An 8,185-nucleotide genomic window follows, 5' to 3' on the forward strand; every position below is an offset into this window, starting at 1 on the left:
TTCTATGAAGATGACTTCGACCGACAGAATTGTAAATAATAGGTCTTGTTTGAGTTGGTTTGCAAATTTAGTTGCTTGAAATGTTGTGTGCATCAGTTCATATATCTACACACGTGGATTCACAACGATGCTCTTGAATCACATGTGAAGAAGAGAACATATAATCGGCGTACTGTACCAGTCGTCGTGCAGAGGGATGAGCCAGAGTCATTAACATAAACCATAAATCACAAGGAGCCAAATATTGATTTCTGTGGAACACAATATCTCAGTTTCAAAATTTTCAATAGATGATTCTTAATGTAGCAGTATGATAGTTCTGTTGCTGATGTAAGATTCCTGCCACAAATGTGGTGCTCCTCTAATACCGTACGTACTAAGTTTTGGAAACAGATTATTTTGGTTCTCAATGCTTTCCACTGTCATATAAAAAAGACTTACTACTGCGTTGACTTATCTGTCCTAAGACCAAATTGGTCCTTGGACAGAAGTCGTGCTTCTCAAGGAATTTGGAAAGCTGAATCAATAAAAGCTTTTCAAATATTTTGTTTAGAACGAGGAGTATCGAGATTGGGTGATACTGTAATTTTGTTCAAGCCTATATTTTTTTAAATATAGGAACAACTTCTGCCAATTTCAGTTGATTTGAAAAGACTCCATACTTAAAAGAGATATTGGTTAGGTTAGTCAACGGGCCAGTTATGTGCTGGGGCACTTCTTTAATAACAACAATGGCATGAAATTTATGTCATTCGTTTTTTGCCGCCAGTTGATACACCCGGACAACCTCCAGTTCTGTAGCCAGATTTTAGCATCATAGAGTCCGTCAAGCTCGGCCATACGTGCGGAGAACTATAGCAGAGATGGTTATTAGTCAGTATGGGGATTTCCGAGTCCGACATACCAGGCAGAACATCTAGTCCTGATAGAATTTTATATGTTATTTTCGAAAAAAAAAAAATAGACATAGCTAAGGAAAAGTGTCAAAGCTACTTAGGCCTATGGCATCACTAATGAATTGAAAACTCAAAATAATCCAAAATAACAAAACCTTAACTATTTGAAATAAATGTTTTGTTCAAAATTCTTTAAAAACATTTTCCTCTCTGAAAAAGACTCAGAGCAGAAATTGTTAAATTCATCAGTTACTTTCTCGGAATTTGTAATTAGTTTACTATCAATTTTGAACAAAAAACTGATTTCAAGTAGTTAAGCTTTTGTTATTTTGGATTATTTTGAGTCTTCAATTCATTAGTGATGCCATAGGCCTAAGTAGCTTTGACACTTTTCTGTATCTTTGTCTGTTTTTCTTTTGAAAATAACAAAGAAAAACTATGAGTGTTTTCGATCTTTGAAAGAAACTTTCTTTCAAAATCCTGACGTTACCACGAATTTGTTTTTTGTTTCATAGAATTCCGGTTTGGTTGTAGGAGACAACATACTTTTAAACGAAAGAGAAGATAACCGGGGATCTTTTAGCCCCTAGCAGTTTGCGATGAAAGCATACGGGCATCGTGGTCCGAGATCGGCTTTACCAACCGATACCTGTATGGTCGGAATATTGCTGGTGACGCTGTCAATATCTGTTTTCGATGTAGCCATATCTCTTATGGGGGAGTTTACCAACTCGGCCAAAACAAAAGATTTCAGTGTATCTTCGACTGTAGTAGTAATCTGATTACTATAATCAAGCATATCGATATTGGCATCTCCAATCAGGACAAAATGAAAATTGTGTCTGCTCCATTCACCTACTAGAGACTGAAACTGCCGAAAAATAAATATATTCATCCCCTCTGGAAGAGCGATATATTTCAAAAATAGTTAATTTTATAGATCTAGAAGACAATTTAATCTTTATTGCTAGCAATTCGAAATGATTTTCGACAACAATTGGACAACTAATGTTGAAATTTTATTTTAGAAAATCTCTACACGTCCTCTGGAAGTTTCTCTACAAATTTGTGATTTGTAATTTGAATTGGGAATTATCGTAGTGGTTCAATTTAAACCATTCTCGCACATTGAAAAAATGTTGGATCCAATTCGAAACGTAACATGGACAATTCTTCTTTGTTCGTAGTGATTTGGATATTCTGATGGCCCAGGTTTTAGATTTTTATTTTTTGCAGATAAGTAGTAGTATGCAGTATATTTGACTCAATGACTGAGGAGGCTGCCTTATAAAAAAATATACTTCGAATCATTCTTTAGAGCGTTATTGACCTTGCGTTTAAGTACCGACGGTTTCACTTTGTAGGTACCTATATGGCTTCGCCTGACAGCCCTTCCTTTAGGCTAATGTTTTTATCCTTAAATTTTGTTGGTATCCAGCAAAGGCCAGTGAATGCCAGCTGGATCGGTGACGAATCGCCCAAAGCAAAAGTCAAACTTTAAACTTCACGTCCGATATACATAGAGTGCCGGCTTGGTGTAATAGACACGCACCTGATGCACGAAAGGCCAGAGTGTGGAGCACAGCTGGATTGGTGACGAATCGCCCAAAGCAAAAGTAAAACTTGAAACTTCACGTTCGCCATATATAGAGTGCCGGCTGGGTGTAATAGACACGCACCTGATGCACTAAAGGCCAGAGTGTGGAGCACAGCTGGATCTGGCGATGGACGAGTAGCGGGCGATGCCAGCTGGATCGGTGACGAATCGCCCAAAGCAAAAGTCAAACTTTAAACTTCACGTTCGCGATATACATAGAGTGCCGGCTGGGTGTAATAGACACGCACCTGATGCACGAAAGGCCAGAGTGTGGAGCACAGCTGGATCTGGCGATGGACGAGTAGCGGGCGATGCCAGCTGGATCGGTGACGAATCGCACGTAGCAGCAGACAAACGTTAAACTTCACGTTCGCCATATATGGAGTGCAGACATGGTGGTGTAATAGACACGCACCTGAGGCACCAAGGTCCAGAGTGTGGAGCACATCTGGATCTGGCGATGGACGAGTAGCGGGCGATGCCAGCTGGATCTGTGACGAATCGCACGTAGCAGAAGTCAAACATTAAACTTCACGTTCGCCATATATAGAGTGCAGACATGGTGTAATAGACACGCAACCTGATGCACCAAAGGCCAGAGTGTGGAGCACAGCTGGATCTGGCGATGGACGAGTAGCGGGCGATGCCAGCTGGATCTGTGACGAATCGCACGTAGCAGAAGTCAAACATTAAACTTCACGTTCGCCATATATAGAGTGCAGACATGGTGTAATAGACACGCACCTGATGCACCAAAGGCCAGAGTGTGGAGCACAGCTGGATCTGGCGATGGACGAGTAGCGGGCGATGCCAGCTGGATCTGTGACGAATCGCACGTAGCAGAAGTCAAACATTAAACTTCACGTCCGATATACATAGAGTGCAGGCTGGGTGTAATAGACACGCACCTGATGCACGAAAGGCCAGAGTGTGGAGCACAGCTGGATCTGGCGATGGACGAGTAGCGGGCGATGCCAGCTGGATCGGTGACGAATCGCACGTAGCAGCAGACAAACGTTAAACTTCACGTTCGCCATATATGGAGTGCAGACATGGTGTAATAGACACGCACCTGATGCACGAAAGGCCAGAGTGTGGAGCACAGCTGGATCTGGCGATGGACGAGTAGCGGGCGATGCCAGCTGGATCGGTGACGAATCGCACGTAGCAGCAGACAAACGTTAAACTTCACGTTCGCCATATATAGAGTGCAGACATGGTGTAATAGACACGCAACTGATGCACCAAAGGCCAGAGTGTGGAGCACAGCTGGATCTGGCGATGGACGGGTAGCGGGCGATGCCAGCTGGATCTGTGTCGAATCGCACGTAGCAGTAGTCAAACGTTAAACTTCACGCCCGCCATACTCAGAGTGCAGGCTGGGCGTAAGCTTGTACGAACGTATATAATGCACTAAAAGCTGAAGTGTAAACCTAAATAGTTAATTTTTTGGTGCACGCAAAAAGTTTGTTTTAATATATAAATTTATTTACTTTTCAAGTAAATACAAACTATGAAAATAATAATTTTTATTGTGCCAGTCATTTCGCTACATATTGTTGAACTTTATATGTAGATTATTCTTGCTCATAATATTTAAAATACATACATACTTTGTGGAATTGTTTATGCCATTTTTGACTCATCATTTTTAAATAACTTAAATTTATAGTGAGGTAAAAGTACGCTTACACATCGGAGTAAGTTAAACCCCAATTTATAACACATAAAAAATTAAAACATAGTCGAGATTCGTGAGGAAAAAATTAGCGCACTAATCTCAAATCATGTCCCCTCGGAAGAAGGGAAAGCCAGCTCTGAACTAGCCTCTCCAGTTAAAGTAGGCAGGGAGGGGGTGGCACTTTATTATGGCTAGGCTAGCAAGAACCTTTCTTTGACTCTTACGGAACGAACCATACCAAATCCAACAGTCATCTCCCGCAGTAGAATATACCTATCGAACTACCCTTGCGCCCCAGAATCTCGACATTTGCCGTTCGTGATGTGCCGCTCCTGAACATCCATAAGATTTCTCAGATTTAAGTGACACATTGGTTTTTTGCTGTACTCGGTGTGGGTTCAACTGGAAGGTATAAACCAGCCAGAAGTGAACCCTCTGGGGATGGAACGTAGTTACTAATAAAATTACAAACTTATACAACTTGTGTTCGTACGTTGGAGGACAAGCAACGCCATTAAAAGCTATTGGTTTAACACTTTCACTGAATCACGTCATGTACCGACTTTAGGACAGCGGGGATAGTTTCAGTGTGTGCCCATTAACTTACGTCATCTGTGTGTTCGACATTGATTAACCCTATTTTTAGTTCTTTCGTAATCAGTCTTATATTCTAAAAATTGTTTTATATTATCCACGTGTACCTTTAAAAACAGCTTTTGTTTTTATAGTGTTTTAGCAAACATAATTTGAGATTCTTTTTCCTTGACGTATATTATTTTAATGTCAGCAATTTTCATGTCCTTTATTGTACCATTTTAATTTGATTTTGTTTGTGCATTTTAGGATATTTTATTCTTTGATACTGCTATAGTTTCCTATATCTCATATAGATATGTTCCTTGTTTGATATCTCACAAAACCCACTAGAAAAATTGGACACAATTCTTTGCAACCTCCTTCCGGACCATATAGTCACTATGACTCATTCCAGTTATTTTGTAAGGATCTTCAGTTTTTTAGCAGATTGAATAGCTGCCACATACTCAATTGGCTTCAATCAATCAATAATCAATAGGAACTAACTCGAAAGCTCGTTTTACGTTTTTTTTCGATAACGGATAAATATTGTAACTTTCATTTTGAGTGTGATATTGGTTGAAGAATTTATTTGTGATATATTTAACATTGAATACTTAAACAGCATAGAAGTACAAAAAACTATGTTGTTCTGCTGCCCACAACAGTTACCTGAGATTTCATTATTGTTGTTTTGAGAAATTTGTTTCCAAAAGTGGAAATTGTCTGAATTAAATTCACTGATGGTAAAATTGTAACTGTTAATTTATGATTTATAATAATAAAACTGACACATCTCCCTTAAAACAGCCTGCAGTTCATAAAGACTTACAACAATATCCAATATTTGCCTTGTTTCTGTTCGGTTCTTGGCAATTATTTCTCTTCTAAATGACCATTAAACATTTTTTAAACTTTTCTTCTCAATTTTTAGCGTCCTGTAAGCTGTAAACTTCGCATTGACCCTTTTTTGATACAAAGAAGGAACTGTTTTAAATATTCAGACTAAACTTCATAAAGAAAAACAGTAATTGCACACACCTGATAGAGTTCGTTAACCAGTGTTAACCAATAAACACTAAAAGATGACGGCCATGCGCATTTGAGAAAAAATGTTAACGCGAATAATTCGTAACATTGACAAAAAACCATACATTTACAAATATATTATGTAACTAGAAAAAACTTGTTATTCTTTCACTTTTTTTAATACCTCTTAAGATTTCAAGATGGCGGATATTTAAAGTTAGAAAAGGAATGGTCATATGCATTATGGCGTGACAAAGTTATTTTGTATTTTCAGATCATTTACAATAATGATAGTTTATACGTGTTTTTTTTAAATATTTGGGTAACATTTACAAATAGCGGGCGTCAAAGTTTTAGAAGTATACAGCAGTGCGAGAATAATTGTGAAGACGATAACTACTGTAACTACTGTAGTTATTTATAGATTCAGACTAAACTTGGTACTGAGACAATATTTGCATGCTGCTTGCATGGGTTCGATAGCCCGTCTTAACTAATAATCACCAAGATGGCGGCCATCCGTGTTTCAGCAGACATTTTAACGGGACTAATTCCCAAAATAGGCAAAAAAAGATACATTATTAGGCAAATAGGGTAATAATACACAACTTTTATTCTTTTAATTTTTGGATATATCGTAAGACTTCAAGATGGCGTCCATTCAAAGTTTGGAAAAGGAATGGTTATACGAGTAGACCTATATGAGTTATTATGCATTATAGCGCTAAACAAAAAGTGTTGTGTAATTTTCAGACAGTTTGCAGTAATATTTGTTCTTAAGCGTTTTCTGATATCTCGTAAGATTAGAAGTAATGGGCACACAAAGTTTCATTTAGTACACAACATTGCGGGAATAATTGTGAACACGATAGCTGGTAGTTCTTCATAGATTCAGATTGACCGTGGTACAAATACAGTACTTACACATAGCCCAGATAGCCAATTAGCCAGTAATTAGTAATTAGCCAGTCTTAAACCAACAAAACGTTCCAATATGGCGTTAATTCGCACATATGAGCAACATTTTTATTTCGCGTATTTTTCTTTTTTTTATAACTAATCAAACTACGCCTTTCATAAGATGTTAAAGCGATTTCAAGCAACATTTATCTTAACTTACTTTTCCACATCTCTTACGGTTTGAAGATGGTTACCGTTTAAGGTTATATCCGTATAAAACTACTTGATCCGTTATTAGTAATGTTTTCAAACATTATCTCGGATTAATTGTTACTAAATCAAGTCCACGTTATTACAAAACACATATACTTTTATACTAACAATATTTGTCTTGCAATTTTTCAAGATTAAGGGGTTTCTACATGTTTGACAGTGTTACGTATATATTAACATGCCAACATGGAGTTATTGTCCAATCAGTGATGTACGAATCAATCATCTAGACTAATAATGCATCTTCAGTTTGACATTTAGAGATGACAGTCACACGTGAAATCTACCTTTTTTGCGACCGATCCGGTAGGGATATTTTATATTGTCAACCTATGCAATAAAGAAGATTATAATGATCTTCTTTATTCCTGTGCAATTTATAATGATTATATAGCAACCAAATATTCAGTGTTTATACGAACGTGCTCGCCTTATGTATATCGGTCATATCGTACAGTATGTCTTATTGGCTGAGTGTTAGTGAAGCGTATCACTCGAGGTGTTGGAAACTTTTAAATTCTGTCTGTCTATCTGTCTGTCCGCAAGATATCTTTAGAACGAACCGATCTCAGGCTTTAGATTTTGTATGTAGCTTAATTTTGCGGTAACAAACATTTCTCATGGCTTCTACTCATATGGCAAGTGTAAAAATTATGTAACCGTGAGGATAACGAGAAAATGACAGAATATTTCAGCACAGCGCGTTGTACAGGACGTGGTCTGGCGTACTTCTATCTTGTAATAGCAGTTATAATGTGAGTGATCTAATTCTGAAATCGCCAAACCTGGTTATTCGGTATTTCTTGGAATATACATTTAAGATGATACGGATTGATAAACAGGATTGATTAAAAGAAAAAACCAATTTAGTTGGCTGAGCTTATAGTGGCTGAGCTGAGCTCAACCTACTACGTAGGAGACTGGAAAAATGTCTCTTCTATCAGTCTATCCACACGATTTTTTTTGTTAGATTGTAGGTTTGAATACTAGTCTTATGCGCACTATTTTTATTGAAGAAATAGTTATCACATAATATGATAAAACAGTAGAACATTGGCGTATATAGAAAAGGCCGGCTGAAACTACATACCTATTTATTCTCTTCCCCAACTCTTTAGTGTTTAATGCTTTTTCCCTGACTATCCTGTTTTCTTTTCAATAAACAAGAACTAGTCTCACTTTATAAAGTTCAAAAAAATTCGAAATCGCGGAAAAACTCATGACTGTAAACGT

The sequence above is a fragment of the Homalodisca vitripennis genome, chromosome 4 (assembly GCF_021130785.1).
Source record: "Homalodisca vitripennis isolate AUS2020 chromosome 4, UT_GWSS_2.1, whole genome shotgun sequence".
Taxonomy (NCBI): Eukaryota; Metazoa; Arthropoda; class Insecta; order Hemiptera; family Cicadellidae; genus Homalodisca; species Homalodisca vitripennis.